Source organism: Aquarana catesbeiana, linkage group LG05, assembly GCF_042186555.1.
Source record: "Aquarana catesbeiana isolate 2022-GZ linkage group LG05, ASM4218655v1, whole genome shotgun sequence".
Lineage (NCBI taxonomy): Eukaryota > Metazoa > Chordata > Amphibia > Anura > Ranidae > Aquarana > Aquarana catesbeiana.
Genome location: NC_133328.1, coordinates 466559138 through 466584823, shown reverse-complemented (window position 1 = coordinate 466584823; position 25686 = coordinate 466559138). Strand labels below are relative to the sequence as shown.

Here is a 25686-nt window from a genome sequence, read left to right as displayed (position 1 = left end):
GCTGGCGGTCATCGCGGGGACGAGAGACAGAACAGGGACGTGTGTGTAAACACACAAATCCCTGTTCCGTTCTGAGAGGAGATGCAGATCATGAGTTCCTAATAGCTAGGACCCACGATCTGTCATCTCCTATAGTCAGTCCCATCCCCCTACAGTTAGAATACACAGTCAGGGAACACAGTTAACCCCTTGATCGTCCCCCCAGTGACATCTATACAGTAATCAGTGCATTTTTATAGCACTGATCGCTGTATAATTGTCAATCGTCACAAAAATGTTTCAAAACTGTCTGATGTGTCTGCCATAATGTCACAGTCAGGATCAAAATCGCAGATCGCCGCCATTACTTGTAAAAAAAATAAATAAATAAATAATAAAAATGCCATAAATCCATCCCCTATTTTGTAGACGCTATAACTTTTGCGCAAACCAATCAATATACACTCATTGTGATTTTTATTACCAAAAATATGTAGAAGAATACATATCGGCCTAAACTGAGAAAAAAAAATTTGGGATATTTATTATAGCAAAAAGTACAAAATATTGTTTTTTTTTCAAAATTGTCGCTCATTTTGCTATTTGTGGGGAAAAAAAAGGACGTCAATTTTGGTTACAACATCGCACGATCAGGCAATTGTCAGTTAAAGCGACGCAGTGCCATATTGAAAAAAATGTTCTGGTAATTGAGCAGCCAAATCTTCCAGGGCTGAAGTGGTTAAGGAAAAACAAGGAATTTTACAATTTCTTAAAACCACGGTAAGGCTAGAATATAGAGATGCATATCATCCCTTGATTGGCAAGAGTGGAATGAATTCACAATGTGCATAGAATAGTGGCGGGGGGTAAACGATTTTTTGCGGGCAATGGCTGGTGTTAGCGCGTCAATCATCACGGCACCATGCTTGATATGGTGTCAGGGTGATTGAAGGGCATTATTTCTATTATTACATTATAGTAATAAATGAAATAGTTCATCTCATCATAATGCAGAATCAGTGGGAGCCCTGAGCGTGTCACTTGCCACGTCGCCTTCCACCAGATGTGTAATGTCACTTGGCACGCTGCCTGCCATCATTGCATTGGTGGCAGCACTGGTCCATTTAGCGCAGAGGCAGGCCTCTGTGCAGTGGTGCGTTCCGAATGCGCCTTCGCCTCGCCCCATTCAGAATAGCAGCAGCGGTTCTGGATGTAGAATGGAGAGGAATATGGAGGTTGTCATTGCTCGTTCTGAAAATGCTAGGTGCCTGGCTATCATGCTGGCCTGAACCCCCCATGTAGATCTGAAGCTGTGCCATCACTGGCTACATGCTGCTCCCAGGCACGGAGGATCAGACCCCAGGGACAGCCAGGCACTCAGGGTGACCACTGACAGACATCCACCAAGCACTGTGAGTGGAGCGCCCCTTGTGGTATGTCAGGCAGACAGCTGAGGGGGTGAACTACAAGTCCCAGCACACCCCACCTGTACTCCCACACACAGCTCACCTGTCACTGATGACACCACATCTCTGTGGGATCGCCCCTCTGGACATAGCAGGGTTTCTCCCTCCTCATGCTGCAGCCGGCCTCACCTTGCAGAGGGAGGATTCGGGACTCCTTTGGCCGTCACTCTGGCTCCACCCTCGGGCAGGGGCGGGGGGGGGGGGGTTTGCTTCTTCTATCCACCCAGCTCTTTCATGCCACCCGCCCAGGTGTCTCATGCCGGCCACCCGCACCCCGGCTGCAGAAAGGCCACAACCCGGTAGTGGGCCGTGGCCTGGGGGTTGGCGACCCCTGTCTTACAAAGTCCCCTCAAGAAGCCATCACTGGCAAAACATGTCGGGAGCACACACTACAGTACCAACTTCTGTCTAACATGTATAAGTTGACCATATTTTGACATGTGCTTTTTATCAATTATCATGTTTTTACCATGTATCAATTAAAGTTTGTTAATTTTATTATCTCTTTGAATCTTGTTTTTGGCACTGCTTTAATCCCAATACCAATTCATTCCACTAATGGAATTTTAATAGTTGATCATTTTTAGTTTGCATCAAAGAATAACAAAATGATTGCGTGTGTGCTTTCACATTGTCAAAGGATTCCTGTGTGGATGAAACAGCATTGTTACAGTTTGGTGTGATTCTTTGCCAAAAGATTATTCATTCTTGGGGACACGGAAAACAAAATATAACCCCTACAGGGATCCTAGCCCTAACCCACGCTATCCAAAAATAAAAAAGCTTGGTTTTAGATGCATTTTTAAGCAAAACTGCAGCCCCTCTCAAACTGTAGAGGCTGATACAATTATTTTTTGCCACCCTCTCCAGTATTTAAAAAAAAAATAAATAAAAAAAGCCAAGCTCGACATATCATCTCAATGCTCTGGTGCGGTCCCAGCCACACTGGTCCACTTTAAGCCGAATGACCGCGTTATCCTACCCATTTCCTCTGAGCGCAGCCAGTCCACACAGCCTGGGATCACAGTACTTTAGGACTGAGTGATGCTCATGTGTCCTTACGTGAGCACCACTCAGTCCACCCAGAAGGCCACCACCACATGAAAGAACCGGTATGTCAACAAACTGGCTAGAAGACGGCAGAAAAAAAAAAGGGTATGTATAGGGGGTTTAATAAATAAACAAAAAAAAAAAAAAAAAACTTTTTAGCACATCACATGATTTTTTTTTTTCCCCTTTAACTTTATTTGCAGTATCACTTCATTCATGTCACTGCATAGCAACAGGATGCATGATTGGTGATCGGTGACGTGATGCCACCCAGTGTGCTGTGAACAAATGGAGGACGTAGCTACTGGTGTATAAGGGCAGGTCACATTTCTGCTGGTTAGAGCCGAGATGGTGATGACCACCTTCCAAAGCCACTGAAGTCTCCTGCTGGAACTAACAGAGTTCTGGGTTAAGAGAACCAGAAATATTTTTTTAATAGCACTATGGTATTATAATTAAAGGCAGACCTGTTCTGTGACACACCAATGACTTAAATCTCACATGACTTTACATTGTTTCCCAACTTCAAAAATAAAAATGTATTCCTCAGAGCTTGAACATACAGGAGCGGTATGAATCCACTGATAATAGGCATTCCTATTGACTCAGATGAAAGGTAATTAGGGGTCATTTAGGTGATGCACCTGTTCCCGACTGAGAGCCTCTTACCGGAGAAGACACTAAACTGATTATTTTCTGACTCATCAGATTAGAGAAGATAACACGGACAAACCATCTTCTTCTCATACACTGGATCTAACTATATAAGGGATACAAGACACATTTTATCATTCATCATCAGCTTCTAGCTGGCTCTCTGCTTTAAATGTCAATAACTGTGGACATGTCATCCATCTGAAGAAGGTCAGTGACAGACAGGTGTTCTAAACTGCCTCATTAACTACTTGCCCACCGCACTATAGCAAATTTACACACACAATAATATAAGATAGATAGATAGATAGATAGATAGATAGATAGATAGATAGATAGATAGATAGATAGATAGATAGATAGATAGATAGATATACACACACACACATACATATATATACATACAAACATCCCGCAATTCCAGGTAGAGGGCGCAATTGTGCGCAGCCAGCTCCCGCCCACTGTGGATTACCCAGAGCAGAAGCTGATCGGCGGGTACGGGGTACCGATTGGCAGGCAGAGACAGAACTGCAATCTATCAAAAGCCACAAAAGCCACACTGCACTACCGGAATATACCACTGGGAGGCTTCTGTATGTGGTATATTACCCATGTGAATTAGTGCCCAGCAGTTATAAACACCTATGCAATACCTGTACCTAGGAATACATAGGCCTAACATAGGGTTTTTGCAAATCACCTTTCTCTTTTTATATTTATTTTTATTTATATCCTTTGTACATACATTTGTTAATATTACTCTGCGTGAAATATGTCTGCCAATCTATGTAAGGGTCAGCGGAGATGCACGGGTCCGTGATAATTATCTTTGTCTACGGACATAAGGATCCGAACTGGGACTCTTCCAATGAGGTTGCACCTGGAGGGGGGACTTTATGATTGAATATCCAATCACAGTCCCCATAGCGATGGGAGAAGGGAGGACCCAGCATGTCCGCTTACCATATAACCTGTGAGGTGTAGTAAGATGGCGCCGCCTTTGACAACGTCGATGACGAAACGCGTAAGGCGGAGCTACGCACTTACGTCATTTCCGGGTACGGAGCGAGAGAGCTTGGAACGCAGCTGGACCGCACGCTGCGGGATAGCATTTCCTGGCTTTCGGCTTCACCCATAGTGTAGTGTATTGTGGATTTTACCTTTTCCCGATTGGGGAGTATATATTTTTAATAAAGATTTTAATCATACTACACTATGAGGAGGCATCTTTTCTTATGAGGATTCCCCTGGCGATCCCCTTCTTGGACGTGGTATGGAGAAGTGATCTGACATTCCTGGGAGAGAGGATACCATAACTCAGCAACCACGGGATACGTACCAAGAGGACGGCATTGGGATTTCAAGGTGTCTGTCACCCCTGCAGGGGTATTGGGAGTCGGTGAGTGGGGAGCCAAAAGGGGGAGCACAGAAGTCACGGATACTTTCCTCTGTGGGCACTACAGTCACCAAAGCGCTTGGAACTTTGTCCTGATATTTGCATTTTGGGAACGTATCACCTATGAATAGACTTTCTGCATTTTGAATTTTTTTTTTTTTTTATATTTATGATGATTTACAATATTTTTTTCGTTTATATATTTTTTGTCGATTGGATTGCATTTGTCACTTACCTTTGAAACACGCTGGAATCACCACTTAAGCTGCATAATTCATATTGGTGGCACCCAGTGTTCACTATTTGCCACTAATTTATATTTGTTATTACATGCAAATGCTATTTAGGGATGTTTTCATCACTATTTTTTGGTTTCACGATTTATTAATGGTTTAGGGTTTCATCCATTCATGAGTTTTTGTAATATCCTTATTAGCATCATTGCATCATTATTTACCGTATCACTTATATACCCCTCACAAGGGAGCGCCATACCCCCATTTACCTTTTCCCAGAACTGCAATCTATGTAAACAAGGAAGTTGGCTCTTTGATCGCCCCTGATGTTAACCTTTTCCCAGCCAGTGTCATTTGTACAGTGACAGTGCATATTTTTAGCATAGATCACTGTATTAGAGTCACTGGTTTCCCAAAAGTGTCAGAATGTCCGCCGCAATATCGCAGTCCCGCTATAAGTCACTGATCGCTGCCATTACCAGTAAAAAAAAAAAAAAAAGAAAAAAAAAAAACCATAGTTTGAAGACGCTATAAAACTTTTGCACAAAATCAATTAACGCTTATTGGGATTTTTTTTTTTTTTTTTAACCAAAAATATGAAGCAGAATACATATTGGCCTAAATTTATGAAGAAATTCAATTTTTCAATTTGTTTTATAATTGGTTATGTTTTATAGCAAAATAAAAAAAATAGTTTTTTTTTTTTTTTTGCTTTTTTTTTAAATTAAAAAAAAAAAAATGCAGGAGGTGATCAAATACCACCAAAAGAAAGCTCTATTTGTGGAAAAAAGGAAATACATTTTATTTGGGCACAGTGTCGCATGACCACACAATTGTCAGTTAAATTTTCGCAAAAAATGGCCTGGTCAGGGGGGTAAATCTTCCAGAGGTCAAGTGGTTAATGTCCATGCAGACAGCTCTTTGACATTTGGCATCTGTCTGTCACAATAGTTCTTCATCACAAATTCCTTGTTTTTTTTCCTATATAAATAATAAACATGCTATACTTACCTGCTCTGTTGCAGTGGATTTGCACAGAGCAGCCCTGATCCTCCTCTTCTCGGGTCCCTCTGTGTTCTTGGCCCCTCCCTCCTGTTCAGTGCCTCCACAGCAAGCAGCTTGCTATGAGGGCACCCGAAACGAGTCACAGCTCCCTTGTGTCCATTCAGACAAGGAGCCCTGACCTGGCCCTGCCCCCTCTCCCCTGATTGGCTAGCTTACTTACATTTACAGCAGCAGGGAGTGTTAGGGAGGTACACTGGGGGGGGGGGGGGGGGAATGGGGGCTGCTGCACACAGAAGGCTTTTTATATTAATGCATAGAAAGCATTAAGATAAGAAACCTTCTGCCTTTAGAATCACTTTAAATCATTTCCTTCTCCTGCCTAGGACTGCATGTACCATGAGACATTGCTCCTCACGCATTCACAAGTTCTTGGGAACTTAATGACATGCAGATGGTGTATTGAGCTGTATGCGTGTTACACTCTGTATACTGACATGTGTAAACAATGTGTTGAGCTGTATGTGTGCTGCACTCTGTATACTGACATGTATACAGAGTGCAGCACATACAGAGCTTAGCACACTGTCCAGTTCATACAGTAACTAATGCATGCTGGCTAGTTAATCAATAATGAAAGTTGCCGACAACTATTTTTATTCTCGATTATGCCGATTATTCATTTGAATATTATGTATTCAGCCCTAGTTGAGACAAGGATCTAAAAAAAAATAAAATAAAAATATGTCAAACAGTTTAGACCAGGATCTAAAAATAGATCAAGGATCTAATCATAGATCATACCATAAAATAGAACCAGGGTCTAAAAATAGAACCAGGGTCTAAAAATAGAACCAGGGTCTAAAAATAGAACCAGGGTCTAAAAATAGAACCAGGGTCTAAAAATAGAACCAGGGTCTAAAAATAGAACCAGGGTCTAAAAATAGAACCAGGGTCTAAAAATAGAACCAGGGTCTAAAAATAGAACCAGGGTCTAAAAATAGAACCAGGGTCTAAAAATAGAACCAGGGTCTAAAAATAGAACCAGGGTCTAAAAATAGAACCAGGGTCTAAAAATAGATCCAGGGTCTAAAAATAGATCCAGGGTCTAAAAATAGATCCAGGGTCTAAAAATAGATCCAGGGTCTAAAAATAGATCCAGGGTCTAAAAATAGACAAAGGATCTAAAATTGGATCAAACTGTTCAGACCAGGATCTAAAAATAGATCGAACAGTTGAGACCATGATAAAAAAAAAAAAAAAAAACCCTTTAACCACTTAAAGACAGAGCCTCGTTGAGATTTGGCGTTTACAAAATTAAAAACAGGTTTTTATTGCTAGAAAATTACTTATAACCCCCAAACATTATATATTTTTTTCTAACACCCTAGAGAAAAAAAAAATGGCGGTTGTTGCAATACTTTCTGTCACACCGTATTTGTTCAGCGGTCTTACAAGCGCACTTTTTTTGGGGGGAAAAAATACACTTTTTTGAATTAAAAAAATAAGACCCCTTACCCCTTTTTCTTTTATATTGTGAAAGATAATGTTACACCAAGTAAATTGATACCCATAATGCCACGCTTCAAAATTGTGCCCGCTCTTGGAATGGCGACAAACTTTTACCCTCAAAAATCTCCATAGGCGATGTTTAAAAAAAAATCTACAGGATGCATATTTTGAGTTACAGAGGAGGTCTAGGGCTAGTTTTATTGCTCTCACTCTAACGATCGCGGTGATACTCACTTTTTTTTTTTCCTTTTACACATACACAAATATGAATACCTTCACACATTATAAATTCCTTTTTTTAATAATCACATAATCTCTGTTCTCAGCTGCCTAAGGGTCCCAAAGAGGTGGGGGTGAAGACTGCAAGGAGGCGTGTCAACAGGAGGCAGGGAAAGATCTGTACACTGTACTGCCTTTACAGTTCCCTGTAGAGAGCTGTGCAGGGGGACATGTCAGCACAAGTCTGATCACTGGAGGACAGGCAGGCTGTGCTCTCAACACAGCCAGTAAAATTAACCATTCTGGGAGGAATATACTTCAAAGCCTAGCATGGTCAGTTTGAAATAGGAAAGCAGGGGACTGACAGGATCACCAGGTATTTCACACAGAGGAAGCAATACAAAGAAAACAGGATACTTTTTAACACAAGTATAAAGTACAACAGAAACATATCCAGAATTTTAAATGTCAGGGTAACATTCACCTTAAAACTATGTAATTTAAAAGAAGAACTATTTGTCTATTTATATAAAAGCGGTTTCAGCCTGTTGCATTAGTTCCATAGACATGACAAGGTAATGAGGGAAACAGTGATGCAGACACTCTTCTAAAATAAGAAAAGAGAGCAGATCCCGCCTCTAATTAACAAAGGGGACACAGGACTTTGTTAATTAGGAACCTTCTGCTTCAATTTACTATGCCATGGGAGCTGGGGCTGCTTGCTTTGGCTTCCTCTGCCTGGCACCACGGTAGAAGCTTTCCCTGCCTATATGCAGACTCCGCATAGTGTGGTATGTGGTAACTGGCAGACAGTTCACATGCTGTATGCCAGGTCAAATCTGGTGGGAACCAGCGGCAGGTTTGAAACAATAACTTTGCCAATTAGCTGCAGAACCTGCACCAGTTTCTAGAACCCGGTGTGGTTGGCACAGATACATCAGAAACAGGTCCACCTGGTTTGATAACGTGGCATACGCCACTCACAAGAAGCTTTGTTGTTATGTTGAAACCTGTGGCTGCCATGTTTTTTTTTTTTACTTGACTCATTTTTGTCTGTTTCTGCTGCAAAAGAATTCCCCAGTTCTGGTCTCTTAGTATGACTGCAGTAAACTATACCCAACCCAAGATATTCCCTGACTTGGAAGCACCATCTCCACCTACCTTACCACTTTTGGCCCAACCTCTAAAAAAAGGCAAGACTGAGTGGCTACCCAATTCTGCTCAAGAGGCTAGTCAGGACCAGTAGATGTATGAGACTAGGAACTTTAGGTTCCATTTGAACTGGTGTTTAGTCAGAGAGTGAATCCCAGTGGCAGGAATCTACCGATCCCTGCTGCAGGCTTTGACAACAGCTGCAAGCAGATAGTAGTAGTAGTACTAGTAGTAGTAAAGCCTCTTGGCCTTTTGGATCTGGGGCCTACAGCAGCTGTAATCCACCACCAAAGCACTGACCTATAGACTTCTATGCCGCATCCTAGTTCTAGCTACTGAACTTTGCAGTAAAGCTGCAAGTAATTTAGATTTGTGAAAAAAAAAAAAAAATAAATAAAGCTGCAAGTAACGTTGCTGCCGAGTTTAGCAGGCATAAATTCAAAAATAGTTTCTATCCGAAGCAGTCATCACTGGTATTTTGTATTGTAGAATTGTCCCCTTAACCTTGTAATATGAAACCCAACCTCCTTCCTGTACTAGGATGTCCTTATCTGCACATTTATGTGAAAGTAAAACTGAAAAGAAAATGTCTAAGACTAAAACATGTATGCAATGCTACCACAGAAGTAATCAGTCCAAATCAAGACCAGCACTTCTCCAGTAGCTGAGTATGTTTCCCGTAAATGACTATTATAGTTGTTGGATCTGTTGCACTAAAAGGCTACAGAATAACCACTTGCAGACCAAGTTTTTCTGTCACTTTGTTTATATGTTACAATCAGTATTTTTTGCTAGAAAATTACTTAAAACCCCAAAACATTACATTTATTTTTAAAGCATAGGCCCTAGAGAATAAATTGGTAGGTTTTGCCATTTTTTATGTCACACGGTATTTGCGCAGCGGTTTTTCAAATGCAATTTTTTTTAAAATTTTTTTTGAAAAAAAAAACAATACCCAATGCAACTTTTGTACAATATAAGAGATGTTACACAGAGTAAACAGATGTCACGCTTTAAAATTGCGCACGCTCGTGCACCAGCGACAAACAAACGTCAATTTTACTATCCATAGGTAACGCTTTATAAGCATTTACAGGTTACCACTTTAGAATTGGAGAGGTCTAGTGCTAGAATTACTGCCCATGATCTGACGTTTTGTGGTGATACCTCACGTGTGAGACGATCGCTGCTTGCATGCGGGACCAACGTGTACTGGGCGGGGGGGAATGGTACTTTTTTTCCTTATTTCTATACTGTTGTTTACATTTTTTTTATCACTTTTATTGCTGTCACAAGGAATGTAAACATTCCTGTGACAGCAATAGGCATGGGACAAGTCCTCTTTATGGAGAGATCTGGGGTTTATAAGACTCCAAATCCCTCCTCTGCCCTTAAAAGCATTCAAATCACACCAAGAACGGTGTTTTTGAATGCTTTTGATTTTTGTGAATGGCGCCATTGACACCCAGGTAAACCAGAAGGGATGTCAGGTCATTGCTTCTGGGTTACCATAGCCGAGAGTCAATCAAAGTCAATCCAGGCAGCAGTCGCTGTGTGGTCCCTTGGGTGGGAAGAGCCCGAAAAAGCTGCGGATGGTAGCAGGAGGGCGGGGGGCTGGGGTCAGATCGTGGCTAGATAGGGGCTAGGATTGCTTTGACAAGACAGCCGAACGCAAATATAGTGCTAGCCATTAATCAATGCAGAACCTCTAGAGCAGAGGTCTCCAGACTTCCGCCTTTTGTTTTCCTTTATGCTGCCCTTGAAGCATTATTCCAACCACTGACACCAACAATGAAGCAGAATTCCTGCCACTGACACCAACAAATGGGTACTATTCCTTCCACTGACACCAACAATGGGGCATAAATCCTTCAATTAACAAAAAAGAAAAATATGGGGCACCAATCCTCCCACCGACACCAATTATTTCTCCCCTTAATACCAAAGATCAGGCATGGTTTACTCCCACTGGGCAGAGTCTGGCCAGCCTAAAGCCTGAAGGACAGTATATTGGGGCCTTTCTTTTGAAAATTTAGAGACTCTTGCTCTAGAGAGAAAGAAAGGGCCAGTTTACTGCCCTTCAAACTTTTAGGTGGGCCAGACTGTGGCCAGTGGGAGTAGAAAATGCCCTGGCATCGGTGGGAGTAAAACACTGCCATAGGCTTGGTGGTCAGTGGGAGTAAAAAAAAAAAAATGACATCATTGGTGTCATTGGTAAAATTAGTTCCCCATCTCTGGTGTCACTGGGAGGAATAATGCCCCGTCTTTGGTGTCAGTGGAATGAATAGTGCATTGTATCAGTGGAAGAAATAGTACCCGGAGGGCCGAATAAAGGCAAGCAAAGGGCCACATCTGGCCAACAGGCTACAGTTTGGTGACCCCTGCTCTAGAGTATAAGTGATACCCTTTATTGGCCAACTTAAAGCTGATGTCCATGTTTCATGTCATTTTAAATAGTTTGTTTGGACCAAGGCGGTCCAAACAAACTATTTGCTTTACTACATGCTACAGTTATGTACTGCATGAAACTTCAGCTACATACAGTACACAGTTCTTGGTTCCGGCTGTGAGACATAGACTTCCCAACACCTGGAACAAAACAGAGTCTGGCTGAGTGGCACTGAATACAAAGCTTTCTTCTCCGATTCGAGCTGATGAAGTCAGAGGCTATTACAGCAATCAGGTGATCGGGAACCGGGCCTCCCAAAGTTCTACCTAAACATAGGGTTACCACTTCTGTCTGTCAGGCATGTTTCCCCAGAAATGTTAACGGTTCCTACTGTTAGAGGGGTCATAGATGTCTCCACACCTTGTATACTCAGGAAGAGAATTGCCTGCCAGCATTTTGCAGCACTGGGTAAAATACTTTGCATATACAAAGCAAAAAAGAAAACGTATTGTTTTCAGATTTTCTACTGGTAAATGTTTAGACCAGCTTCCAAGAACCATTGTGGCATGTAACAAGGACAAATGAAGTGAATTTCCGTACAGACACTACGTCATTATGGTAGGAGTTCTCAGTTTACATTGCTAGCATCTGCTTAACACTGGAAAGTACACATTGGTTGTATAGAGGAAAACAAGCAGCCCTTTGTTAGCAATGTAAGAAAGCTCTACAGAAAAGGGTCTTTACACTGGCAAAAGGTCAATTCTCACAACCAGAGAAGGAGTTATAACTCACAGGCCTACACACAGAGGTAGCATTGCCAGAACACAAGAATTCACTACAAGGGATCTGTAGTTTCAGTTACTTGACTGAATGTTTTAATGTATTTTCTGGAAGATCCAAATAAAACTGTCTATAATCAAAGATGATGGTCAGAAAATACAACAAATCTTTAGTATTTCCCTAAAACATGCATAATTGTTCCTACAGATACCCCAAACCTGTCTCTCAGGATGGAGGCGTTGGAATTGTCCAAACTGGATTTTCTAGATGAGTGTTAATGTTTCTACAGGATCAGGCTGGTGTCAGAGGTGTCCGCTCAGCACATAAACAGGTATGTTCCACAAAAACAATTGTGCTTGTATACGTAAAGATATTTAGGGTGTAAAGTAGGGTTGTCCCGATACCACTTTTTTAAGACCGAGTACAAGTGCCGATACTTTTTTTCAAGTACTCACCGATACCGATAATTTTTTTTAATGTCACGTGACAGTGTTTTTTGGGGGGTTTTTTACAATTTTTTTTTTGTTTTTTTACAATGCTTTCTTTTTTTCCCTTTTTTAGGGAGGGAGGGGGTGGATGGTGTCTGTGCGTTTTTTATTTTAATTTTTATTATTTTTTACAATACTTTTTTTTTTTTTAAATCAGCCCTGTTGGAGGGCTTTGTGAGATATCAGGGGTCTTAATAGACCCCTGAAATCTCCCCCTTGAGACAGAGAAAGAGACCGAGGATAGAGATTCCCCAGTTCCTTTCTCTGTAGCCTCAGCTGCACTGAAAATGAATGGAGAGAAGACAGCGGCTCCTCTCCATTCATAACACATCATAATCACAGGAGGTTACAATGTTTCAGTTATGTGAATGGACAGAGTCAGCTGACTCTGTCCACACAATAAAAGGAAGGAGGAGGACATGGAGAGGTACAGCACAATGGAGGGGGACACGGAGGAAAACTGGAGGGGGACAGCAGCAGAACGGCGGGGGACAGCAGAACGGAGGGGGACAGCGAGGAAGAAAGGAGTGGGACAACAGAACGGAGGGGGCATGGAGGGGGACAGGAGGAGGATGCGGTGACAGTCAGTGGTGATCATGTGTGGGGGAGTTACAAGCACCGATCACCGCTGTATAGATTTCACTAAAGCAGCTGAAAGGGGGGGGGGGGGGGGAGAAGCTTGTAACTCCCCCACTCGCCGATCACCGCTGTCTGTCAGGAAAATGCTTGGTATTGGTGCCGATACCGATACTAGTATCGGGACAACCCTAGTGTAAAGGGATGGCATTATCAGTGTCTGGGAGTCGTAGGTGGTGCATACAGCTTGCTGCCAGCAGCCTGTCCAAAATCAACGGCAGGCTGAAATACACAATGGATGTATGCACAACCAAGCAGTACTCACGTACAGATATATATCCCGAATGCAGACTTTGCATGAGCCCTTAGTACAGTGGTTCTCAACTCCAGTCCTCAGGACCCACCAACAGGCCAGGTTTGCAAGATAGCTGAAATACATCACAGGTGATATCACTTGCTGCTCAGTGATTGCAGTATTCTAGTCTGCAACTCTCCAAGGTAATACTTAAAATCTGGCCTGTTGGTGGGTCCCGAGGACTGGAGTTGAGAACCACTGCCTTAGTAAGAATGATCTTTCAGCAGCTTAAATTGGAGCTCCACCCAAAAGGGTAAAATCCACTTGTTTGCTTCCTCCCCCCTCTGCTGCCACATTTGGCACCTTTTGGGGAGAGTGGGTACCTGGTTTTGTCAGGTACGCGCTCCCACTTTCGGGTGATATTGCCCCAGCCCCGCTTCTCCATTCCCCACTGTCAGGCCATTCACAAAGCACAGCGCGCTTCACGCATGCTCAGTAGGGAGCCAGCTGTTAAGCCGCAAGGCTTCACTGCCGGTTTCCCTTACAAGAGCCGATTGAAAAATCGGCTGGGGTGAAGACACTGCTGGATTCCAGGACAGGTAAGTGTCCTAATATTAAAAGTCAGCAGCTACACTATACTTTTTGCTTCCTAACCATTTGGCATATACAGTATATGTTTTTATGATGGATTTTTTAAATAAATACTACAATAAACAAGCTTTTTTGGGCTCCTCTGCGTGAGCTTTTTACCTATTGCCTGCTTTTTGTGGTGATCTCCCCATTTGTCCATCACTCCGTATTAAAACAATGCTAAGCTTCAAGATACTGATACAAGGCCTCTAAAGGTTTTATCTCTGGTGAGTGCATATTATTGGTGAAGGGTTACCGTCATTAAGGAGCACTGAGGATTATATCGAATTTCAGGAACTTATTTATGCATTTTCAGAGAGTGTTTTGGCACACTGTACTGACGTCACAGACTTCTGGAAGCTCAAGATGGGTATATTTGATTCACTTGGGACTTAACATTTATGGACTTTTTATTATATATTATTGCTTTAGTGCTGCAATTTTCATGTTGTGACTGGTTAAAGGGAAAGTTGTATATTCACCTTTAAATGCCAGCTGCATGATTTTGATTAGCGCTCACCTTTTATATTGTTGATCTAAGCTAGGATAGTTACTTCTTTAAAAAAAAAAAAAAAAATTAATATTTTAAAAATTAAGTTATGTTCTGAAGTCTATTGTTCCATTTTTCTCCACTTTAGGTTTGGGGTGGCCAAAGTCAGGCAAATCGTTCTCTCCGAATGGAAAATAATGACAAATCTGCCCTTTCTTGCTAAACTCCCTGTACGTCGAATCTCACTGTCATCTTCTCACTGACCTTGTTAACAAATGCATACGGTATATGTAATAAAACATTTGTTCTTTTTCTCCTAGGGAGAGAAAAAAGATTTTCCAATGTATTACAAATATACAGAAAAAAACATTTCAAGGCTACTGGGGACCTCTTTCTCACACAAGAATGGTTGTCACTGTATTCAAAGAAGAGGTCCTCAGCATCTTCGAAACGTCATTTTCTGAGGATGGTGAATAAATGTCCTGTTGGCATTTGTGAAGATGGTATGCTGGTGATATTGCATTCTTTGGGCTTTTACTTTGACAATACCATTCGCCTTGTTAGCATTGTACACACCCGCTGTAAGGTCGAGTACTGTAAGTAGAGTGCTGGTACTTATGTTTGATGTAATAACATAGACGCTCACTTTGACTAAAGCCTGCATCTGCAGTACAGTAGTGACAAAATCTCACTCCAAATCTCCTGAGACTAGTAGTCAGAGGTAACAGTGCCTTAGGTCTCACACTGCAGATATACAGCTATAAATCTGTAGGCACAGTGCCTAGGAACATTTACATACCAGGAAGTGTACTGTTATTTTTCAGGTACATTTTTTTAGGGCATAGCCAAGGCACAATTAACACCTCTAAATATTCCCTATAACATAGCAAATTTTTACTTTTTGGACTATTATAGCTCTCCTTCTGCAATCTAAAAAGCTCACCTTTTTTCTATTATGTTTATTTACCTTTTTTCTTTCCACTGCAGCCCACCCCCTGCCTTCATTCTCACCTAGGTGAGAATAATGTGGACCCCATTGCTGGCACCTCCTGGGATATTCCAGGAGGCTTCAGCTTCCAAAGAGTGTCTGGAGGAGGGTGGATCCAAGGCTGGAGGAAAACAGACTTTTGGTTTATCATTAGGGGGCTGGCTGGACACACCAAGGGACAACCGGCATCAGCGAGGAAGCGATAACATTAGCGAGGAAGATGGCACCATGGGACCTGACGTATAGCCTCAGACCAGTGGATTACAGCAGATCAACAACAAATTCGCTAGCATGAGTATGTTTATTGTCGACCCCAAGAAAAAGGGAATTATAAAAAAAAAAATTAAAAAAAAAAAAAAAAAGCACGGGACAGGAAGTTCCTCTTTAATGCCACATTATTATGTGCTTCCTGTATTTTCAGATTTGTTTTTACTGTTTGAAATGTAGAATTTGTTGCCTATATCCTTTTTGTGCTTAAAGACCCGAATAAATGTGGCTTTTTTTTTTTTTTTTTAAACGGAACCTTATTGAGATAACCCTTCACCAGCAGGCTCAGCACCTTAGACATCTAGCAATTTTAGAGAGGATACATCGTTTTAAGTAAATAGTAAACTCTACAATTTTTTTTCGAAATAAGCCCTCTGTAGGTCTGTGTCACAATGTACCTGCATAATAACACATTATGACAGACTTGCCTTTCAAACGAAGACCTCCAGCGTTAAGCTGTCACTGCTCCTGGCACTTGCATCTTCGCCTAATTTTCCTTCCGGGTTCATGCTCTCCACCCGTTTCATTGACCAGGCCACGATGATATCACTCCCCCCCCCCCCCCATGCCCACAGGAATCACCTTTGTGGCATGGTGTTCTATGCAATGAATGCCCTGAATGTACTGCTCATGCACCAATAAGGTCTTCAGCTGGAACTGATGTGAATATCTGCTAAACAGTTTTAAGTTTAAGCAGATGTTCCCCCTCAACCCCCTGTTTTTTTAAAACCCCTACTTACCTGGTGGTGAGTTCTACACATTTCAGATACAAACCCAGCAGATCCAGCTCTGTCCAGCTGAGATCCTCCTCTCTTCTGGCAGTGCTCTGTCCGGTGCCACCATGTTTTCCTAGGACATCATCGATAGGCTGGAGGCTGTTTCAGGTTCGGCTAGCATGCCTCCCGATGACATGGCGCTAGGCCCATCCTCATATTTTAGTGAATGAAAGGCTTTGCCTCCTGGCATGTGTGACATGCATATCCCAGGAGGCAAAGGGAGGATAACGCATATCATTCATCTAGGTGAATTACATGCAAGGGGTAGTTAGTGAGGACGGACATTTTAATTAAAAATAAATATTAATAAAAATAAATATTAATAAAAATAAAGGGTAAAAAACAGCCCTATTTGTGCAGAGGCACGGAGGAAGGATCATGAATTGGAGGGTGAAGATTTGTTTTAGGAGATATGCATGGTACTTATAGGCAAGACTTATTATAAGGTTACCTGTAGGGACAAGTTTTTACTACGGCTTTAATTTGGGTCTCAATCTGCAAGCGACTCTTTTAGAAATGAGTATGTGTAAAAGGCTTGGGGAATGTGGCTTCCTAAGTAGGATGAAGGTATCTGAATGAGGAAGACTGTCATTGTCCTTCATGTAAAGCACATTCAAACTACTACAGGCATGAGTCTGGGAGACAGCTGTAAAAGCACACTGTATACAACAGCAGAGATTTGAATAAAATAATCTGCTTCTCCTATGTGGATACTATGTGATGGACAGCTAAAGGGTTCTGAATGTTTGTTGTAGTAAAGTCAACCACCAGACAAAGCAAGGCAGCCAGGTATTTACAGAAGACCAGCAATGGTAGCCCTATGTTTCTCTTATGACATGTACTTTAAAGTGAAACGCCAGGAGAAAAAACTAAAATATATATATATATATATATATATATATATATATATATTTATTTATTTTGTTTGCCATGTGCTGGATTCAACTTAGTTATCTCAAACTCTTGGTAGACTACATCTGGAGGTTTGCTGGGGATGCTAAAAAACCTTAGCTGTATACCAACAAACACCAATCTAGGATTTGATATTCTGGCTCAGCTGCTGCGAGTTCCGACACTCATGCAGTGATATGAAAGGGGGTCTCTCCATTTTCAACTCCTCCATTCATAATGTCTTTAACGCTAGGTTCACACCTATGCGTGTGGCTGCGGGTATCGCAGCGATTCCCACACACACAATGAAAATGCGCTGCTGTCAGAAAAAGTACAGAACTGCCATTCTTTTTGAATTGTACCACGAAACATGTGAAATTCTGTGTGCAGGAACTGCAAGGAAAATTGCATGGTCGATTTCCCTTGCTATTTCCCTGCGGGCCAAGATTTAAAAAAAAAAAAAAAAAAAAAAAAAAAAAAAGGAGGTACATGCATCTTTTTCTGTGGGAAATGCAGATACGAAAGCACAATGAAATAAATAGGCTGCTGTGCCCACGCAAACGTGGGCCGCAAAAACGCTAAGGTGTCAACCTAGAATTATTATTTTCAAAGCAAGGCTTCTTCTGGATGGACAAGGTGGAGATCTGGATATTCATCTCCTCCTCCCCTCACCTTATCAATTCAGAAAAAGTCTTGTGTTCTGTTGAGAGAATACAAGACCGTTTTCTGAATGGAGAAGCTAGAGAGGATCACCGTATGATCAGCGGTACTCACGGCAACTGAGCCAGTAGATTGAAGCCAAATGTGGTATTACAAATGCATTTCTGCAACACACATTATGTGCAATGCCATTTTTTTTTAATGGTAGTCCAATGCACCTCCACAACATGCTTGAGCTGCAGTGCACTGTAACAAACTGCCATGCGTTGTACTGGGGTATACTATATTAAAACTGTGTCAAGTGCGTTTGATACAAAAGTGCAAAGGGACAAAGAGCACTTCAGATACAAAAGGATGAAAACAGAACACACAAAGGGGGTAATTTAATTAAACTGGAGAGTGAAAAACCTAGTGCAGCTCTGCAGAGGAACCAATCAGCTTCCAGAACTTCAGTCATTTTTTCAACTTTCCATCTATTAAATCCTCTGCCCTTGTTATTTTAACTTTGGACAGTAAAACATTTTTTTTCTGCCAGTAAATACCTTAGGCCCCTTTCACACTGGGGCGGTTTGCAGGCGTTATTGCGCTAAAAATACCGCCTGCAAACCGCCCCAAAACAGCCTCCGTTGTTTGTTCAGTGTGAAAGCCCGAGGGCTTTCACACTGAAGCGGTGCGCTGGCAGGAGAAGAAAAAAATCTCCTGTCAGCCACATCTTTGGAGCGGTGAAGGAGCGGTGTATTCACCGCTCCTAAACTGCTCCTGCCCATTGAAATCAATGGGACAGCGCGGCTATAGCCGCGCTATACGAGTGGTTTTAACCCTTTTTCGGCCGCCAGCGGGGGGTTAAAATCGCACCGCTAGCGGCCGAATACCGCGGTAAAACAGCGCTAAAAATAGCGCTGTTTTACTGCCGACGCCCCCTACCGCCCCAGTGTGAAAGGGGCCTTATACAGCCCACTTCCTGTTTCTTGTCTGGTCATTAGCCTAGGCTTATGACATCATGCACAGCTCTCTCTCTCAATCTTGTGAGACTTTGCCAGGAAGGGAGGGATCTGAGTCAGAGGGCTAATGAGAGCTGCAGAGCTGGAGGGGTGTGTGTGTCTGTGTAAATCCAGGAAGTGAACAGGCAGCAGCTTCAGCTGCCAACAGTTAAAATGGTTGCAGCCAGACTCAGGGTAGGGAGATTTCTGCAGCATATTTGGCAAGTACAGAATCACAGTATATATAAAATGAAATACAAAGTGGTTGGAGGGAAGCTTCAGAATGGCAAAGATGTTTTTATTACAAATCATGTGAGCAGACCGCAGTTCTTCTTTAATTGAACAGACTGAAGCTGATTGGCTACCATACACAGCTGCTGCAGATTCTGAGTAATGGCCCGTACACATGATCCAAATATCGTACGACCATTCTCGCTTAATAGTCGCAAGTAGAATAGCTAAATAAAGTCACGAAAATTCTCGTACGACAGACAAAAAAAAAAATCGGAAGTGATGTCATATGTTGTAATGTATTTGTATTATATTTTCGGACGACAACTATACTGACTAAACGAAAATCGTACGATCTGGAATCGTATGAGGAAAATTTTCGGGTATGTCCGATCGAATAATATCGGATGAACGGTCGTGATCGGCTGTCGAAAGTAGTGTACACATGATCCGAATATTGTACGATCCTTCCTCGGACGACCGTTTTCGTACGATATTCGGATCGTGTGTACGGGCCATAAGTCTCCCCCAAAGTGTCAGTTCTCTGGCACAATCCAACACTGACTTCTAACCAATCGGAATGCTGTCCTCACCATGTAAAAGAAGAACGTAAAGAGTTACTAGTCAAAAACTGTCAGCATAAACAATGTATTAATCCAGCTTCTAAGAGGCTCATGAATTAGCCAAGATTGCTACAAGAATGCAACCCCATTCCCAGGCACAACAATACATGGTTAAGAGGTTGGCCCCTACTATGTTGGCACAGAAATGATAACGGCAGTCACAAGAAATCAGACCCCTGAAGTAAGAATAGTATTTCATATTTCAACAGTTGTGTACTACTGAACCTCTGATGGAAAAAGACCGCTGTGCATCTGTTCAGAGATGTCAGCAGTGAATAATAGCAGACGTGCCAAGGATACTATACTTATCCCAAACAACCAGTACAGCGAGTTCAAAAACTTGGCAGTCACCGGACAAAATGCACAACCACACATTAGTCACATGTACAGATTGCTCCAAAACAATGACGAGTACCGGGGCAGAAAACGGGAAGCCTAATCATAGGCTGAAAAGTCCAACGTTACAACAAGGTAACATGCCAATGGAAGGTTGTCAGATCTGTAATTACCTTGTCAGAGCACAAGCTGCATCCAAATGGAGAGGGTGGCTGTGCGAAATCCCCAGGGAGGAGCAGGACTTTGTCCTTTATTCTAAGAATTCCTTACTGACTGGCTGCCAACATTTGATGGTTTTTCAGGAACACTTTGTTCCTGGGTCAGCTGTCACATGACACCTATGACTGGCTGGCACCTTGACAGCTGTCATAGGAGACCTGTGCCTCCACTGTTGCTGTAGGACTACAATTCCCAGAAAATCCTGCCACCTAGAGGCAGCTTATAGTTCCTTTGTATACCCTTTAAGAGATTATATTGCCACTTGTACTACTAATGGCTTAAATGCAATGAGTTCCCTGCCAATACCTGCAATCCTAGGTATTTGTATCATTATATTAGTATATATGTATATATATAAGGAACCGCAAGCACAAGAACCACATCGTTTAGAGCAGTGATGGCAAACCTTGGCACCCCAGATGTTTTGGAACTTCATTTCCCATGATGCTCCACTACACTGCAGAGTGCATGAGCACCATGGGAAAAGTAGTTCCAAAACATTTGGGGTGCCAAGGTTCACCATCCCTGGTATAAAGACAAATACTGTGCAGTCATAAAGAGGGGTAAATCCCTCTTCTATTCTATTAGGGGTTCATTCATACAGGCAAATAAGCTGCGAGTTAAATGCTGGATGCAGTAGCACTCTGCTATGGCTGCATGCAAACTGGATGATTAGCTGTGGCCCGTTAGTATAAGGAACAGAAATGCTTGTCCTGGGTGCAAACCATCCGTGTCCAGGGCCTGTCAGAACCCCTAATTGCATGTAACTATCGAACAGCGGCAGTGCTGGCCATTGATCTGTACAAGGTACAAATCTGACCTCAGTGGTAAAGTGGGCATGGGGCAACTTTCTCAGCTAGCAAAAAAAAAATCACAGACACTCCTGGGTGGACGCTTGTCTGAAGGAGATTCACCCTATTCATCTTGGTAAGAATTATTACTGGGTCACTGTGGGGAAAATTCCACATTCTGACTTGTCACCACAGCTCTAAAAAGGGAAAATTTTACAGTGTGGACATGGGTTCCAGAGACGGTGCAGAGGAAATTTTCCTCACTATGGAGAGATTTCCTTGAACATCCTGTTGTCTCTACAGGACAGAAGTAAAGGGATGTCTCCCCAATGGGACACAGATGGCAGAAAACAAAAAAAGGGTATTAACTCTTCCCTACTCTATACAAAGTAAAAGTAGAACTATAGACAAAACGCTTTATTTCTTTTGGATAGAGCAAGGGAGGGTTATAACCCCTGACAGATTTTTTTTTCTATGTCCAATTGCAGAGATTTCCCTTCACTTCCTGTTCCAAACAGGAAGTGAGAGGAAATCCCAGTAAATTAAGGAAACTCCTTGGGAAGCTCCAGGTCACCAGAACTAGTTTCCCTTATTGGAAGATTTCCACGCTATTACTTTTCTGGGGACAACCCAATATTTGGGATTTTCTTTTTACTTTCAATGATAAAGGTAAAATGACATATAGAGAGGAAGAATCTCTTTTTTAAGAAGGCACATACAGAAATAAAAACAGACAGGTGTTCTAATCCCTCTCCACTCTATCCAAAACTAAAAACTAACTGTTTCTATTGTATATAGGCAAAGACTAGTACCGGCCTTCTTTACCAACAGCAATAGAACCTATATTACCCATGGATCGGCTGCGACAACCCCTAGCCACTCATAGATCAGCTATGGGAACCCACAGAAGCCATAGAACAGCTATCAGAAGCCATATCACCCATAGATCAGGTATCAGAAGCCTGAGATCAGCGAACGGAACCCGCGGCACCCACAGATCAGCGAACGGAACCCGCGGCACCCATAGATCAGATGCCATGGAACCCATAGATCAGCAATCAGATGCCACAGCACCAATAGATCAGAACCAACGGCACCCATAGATCAGCTATCAGAACCAACGGCACCCATAGATCAGCTATCAGAAGCCAAGGCACCCATAGATCAGCTATCAGAAGCCAAGGCACCCATAGATCAGCTATCAGAAGCCAAGGCACCCATAGATCAGCTATCAGAAGCCAAGGCACCCATAGATCAGCTATCAGAAGCCAAGGCACCCATAGATCAGCTATCAGAAGCCAAGGCACCCATAGATCAGCTATCAGAAGCCAAGGCACCCATAGATCAGCTATCAGAAGCCAAGGCACCCATAGATCACCTATCAGAAGCCAAGGCACCCATAGATCACCTATCAGAAGCCAAGGCACCCATAGATCACCTATCAGAAGCCAAGGCACCCATAGATCACCTATCAGAAGCCAAGGCACCCATAGATCACCTATCAGAAGCCAAGGCACCCATAGATCACCTATCAGAAGCCAAGGCACCCATAGATCACCTATCAGAAGCCAAGGCACCCATAGATCACCTATCAGAAGCCAAGGCACCCATAGATCACCTATCAGAAGCCAAGGCACCCATAGATCACCTATCAGAAGCCAAGGCACCCATAGATCACCTATCAGAAGCCAAGGCACCCATAGATCACCTATCAGAAGCCAAGGCACCCATAGATCACCTATCAGAAGCCAAGGCACCCATAGATCACCTATCAGAAGCCAAGGCACCCATAGATCACCTATCAGAAGCCAAGGCACCCATAGATCACCTATCAGAAGCCAAGGCACCCATAGATCACCTATCAGAAGCCAAGGCACCCATAGATCACCTATCAGAAGCCATGGCACCCATAGATCACCTATCAGAAGCCAAGGCACCCATAGATCACCTATCAGAAGCCATGGCACCCATAGATCACCTATCAGAAGCCATGGCACCCATAGATCACCTATCAGAAGCCATGGCACCCATAGATCACCTATCAGAAGCCATGGCACCCATAGATGAAGGTGCTGCCACTGCTGGAAGCTGTCTCCCTACATTAGAGCCCGTAAACACTATGTGTAGGTCAGAGAGAAGCTGAAAATGACGCTATAAATAAGCGCTGTCACCACCCCCAGCAACTCATGCTCTCCACCATCCAGTACATGGGCACAGAAGCTGCCATAGCCAGAGACGTGCGGTGCCCACCCACACAGTCCGGAGGGAGCCGGTGACCTCTCACCTTCTATCCAGTAGACGATGATGTAGATGAAGCCGGGCGGCCTGGGAATGAATGGAAGGTGATGCAGGCTCTCCCCTTCCTCCTCCACCTCCAGCGCCTCACTGAGAGCCGCCAACTCGCCGTTGGAAGAGCCTCACAGCCGTGTTCCAGGGCTACAGGAGGCGGGCCCGACTACCGGCTGGCGTCACACCGTCCCCGCCCACTAGTGCTGACTACACAGCCCCGCCCCTTCTCTTCTTCACCCGCATCGCTGCAGAGCGGAGTGGGAGGGAAGGTGTCGGGTGACGTCACTCAGCAGGTGTTACAGACAGTTCACCATTCAGAGGGACATTAGTATGTGATTAGAGTCGTGCGGCATTGTCGTCATTAGAAGGAGACTTCTTCATTCATTCTTCTTAAATGTCTATGTGTTTTACCTGCTGCTTATGGAGTTCAATGAACACTAGTTCTACATGTGACACCTTTGTGCCTCTTCCCTGACTACTCTGTGAAGATCAACCCATCCCCCATCCCATTGTACTAGGTGTAATCCTGGACTCTGAACTCATCCAATCACTGTCCAAATCTTCCACCTCAACCTCCGAAACATCTCCAAGATAAGTCCCTTTCTGATACCACAAATCTCCTAATTACTCCCACCCCTAAGTACCCCACCCCTAAGTACTCCTACCCCTAAGTACTCCTACCCCTAAGTACCCCCACCCCTAAGTGCTCCTTCCCCTAAGTACCCCCACCCCTAAGTACCCCTTCCCCTGAGTACCCCTACCCCTAAGTACTCCTTCCCCTAAGTACTCCTACCCCTAAGTACCCCCACCCCTAAGTGCTCCTTCCCCTAAGTACCCCTTCCCCTGAGTACCCCTACCCCTAAGTACTCCTTCCCTTAAGTACTCCTACCCCTAAGTACCCCCACCCCTAAGTACTACCCCTATGTACCCCCACCCCTAAGTACCCCACCCCTAAGTACTCCTACCCCTAAGTACTCCTACCCCTAAGTACCCCCACCCCTAAGTGCTCCTTCCCCTAAGTACCCCCACCCCTAAGTACCCCTTCCCCTGAGTACCCCTACCCCTAAGTACTCCTTCCCCTAAGTACTCCTACCCCTAAGTACCCCCACCCCTAAGTACTACCCCTAAGTACCCCCACCCCTAAATATACCCACCCCTAAGTACCCCCACCCCTAAGTACCCCCACCCCTAAGTACTCCTACCCCTAAGTACCCCCACCCCTACGTATCCCCACCCCTAAGTACCCCCACCCCTGAGTATCCCCACCTCTGAGTATCCCCACCCCTGAGTACTCCTTCCCCTAAGTACCCCTAAGTATCCCCACCCCTGAGTACCCCTACCCCTGAGTACTCCTACCCCTAAGTACTCCTACCCCTAAGTACTCCTTCCCCTAAGTACTCCTTCCCCTAAGTACTCCTACCCCTAAGTACCCCTTCCCCTAAGTACCCCTACCCCTAAGTACTCCTTCCCCTAAGTACCCCTACCCCTAAGTACCCCTACCCCTAAGTATCCCCACCCCTAAGTACCCCTACCCCTAAGTACCCCTACCCCTAAGTACTCCTTCCCCTAAGTACTCCTACCCCTAAGTACTCCTTCCCCTAAGTACCCCTACCCTAAGTACCCCCACCCCTAAGTACCCCTTCCCCTAAGTACCCCTACCCCTAAGTACTCCTTCCCCTAAGTACTCCTACCCCTAAGTACCCCCACCCCTAAGTACTACCCCTAAGTACCCCCACCCCTAAATATACCCACCCCTAAGTACCCCCACCCCTAAGTACTCCTACCCCTAAGTACCCCCACCCCTACTTATCCCCACCCCTAAGTACCCCCACCCCTGAGTATCCCCACCTCTGAGTATCCCCACCCCTGAGTACTCCTTCCCCTAAGTACCCCTAAGTATCCCCACCCCTGAGTACCCCTACCCCTGAGTACTCCTACCCCTAAGTACTCCTACCCCTAAGTACTCCTTCCCCTAAGTACTCCTACCCCTAAGTACCCCTTCCCCTAAGTACCCCTACCCCTAAGTACTCCTTCCCCTAAGTACCCCTACCCCTAAGTACCCCTACCCCTAAGTATCCCCACCCCTAAGTACCCCTACCCCTAAGTACCCCTACCCCTAAGTACTCCTTCCCCTAAGTACTCCTACCCCTAAGTACTCCTTCCCCTAAGTACCCCTACCCCTAAGTACCCCCACCCCTAAGTACCCCTTCCCCTAAGTACCCCTACCCCTAAGTACTCCTTCCCCTAAGTACTCCTACCCCTAAGTACCCCCCACCCCTAAGTACTACCCCTAAGTACCCCCACCCCTAAATATACCCACC

At 43.8% G+C, this 25686-nt stretch overlaps 1 protein-coding gene and 1 long non-coding RNA gene across 3 annotated transcripts in view; one reads left to right on the top strand and one right to left on the bottom strand.

Annotated features, from left to right (window-relative positions):
- The window catches only part of LPIN2 (lipin 2), a 192588-nt gene extending 169033 nt beyond the window's left edge, over positions 1–23555 (bottom strand). Inside the window, exon 1 of one of the 2 annotated variants that reach the window (XM_073631426.1) lies at positions 23361–23555. The gene's annotated coding sequence lies outside the window, so the exon portion shown is untranslated. Of the gene's footprint in view, positions 1–20239; positions 20497–23360 lie in introns of those variants that run through there. The other variant, XM_073631427.1, reaches the window with a different exon arrangement.
- On the top strand, positions 3224–16120 carry LOC141145087 (uncharacterized). Its single transcript, XR_012244510.1, has 3 exons — positions 3224–3359; positions 12043–12166; positions 14463–16120. It is a non-coding gene; the product is annotated as an uncharacterized lncRNA (long non-coding RNA).
- Positions 23556–25686: the final 2131 nt, after the last annotated feature.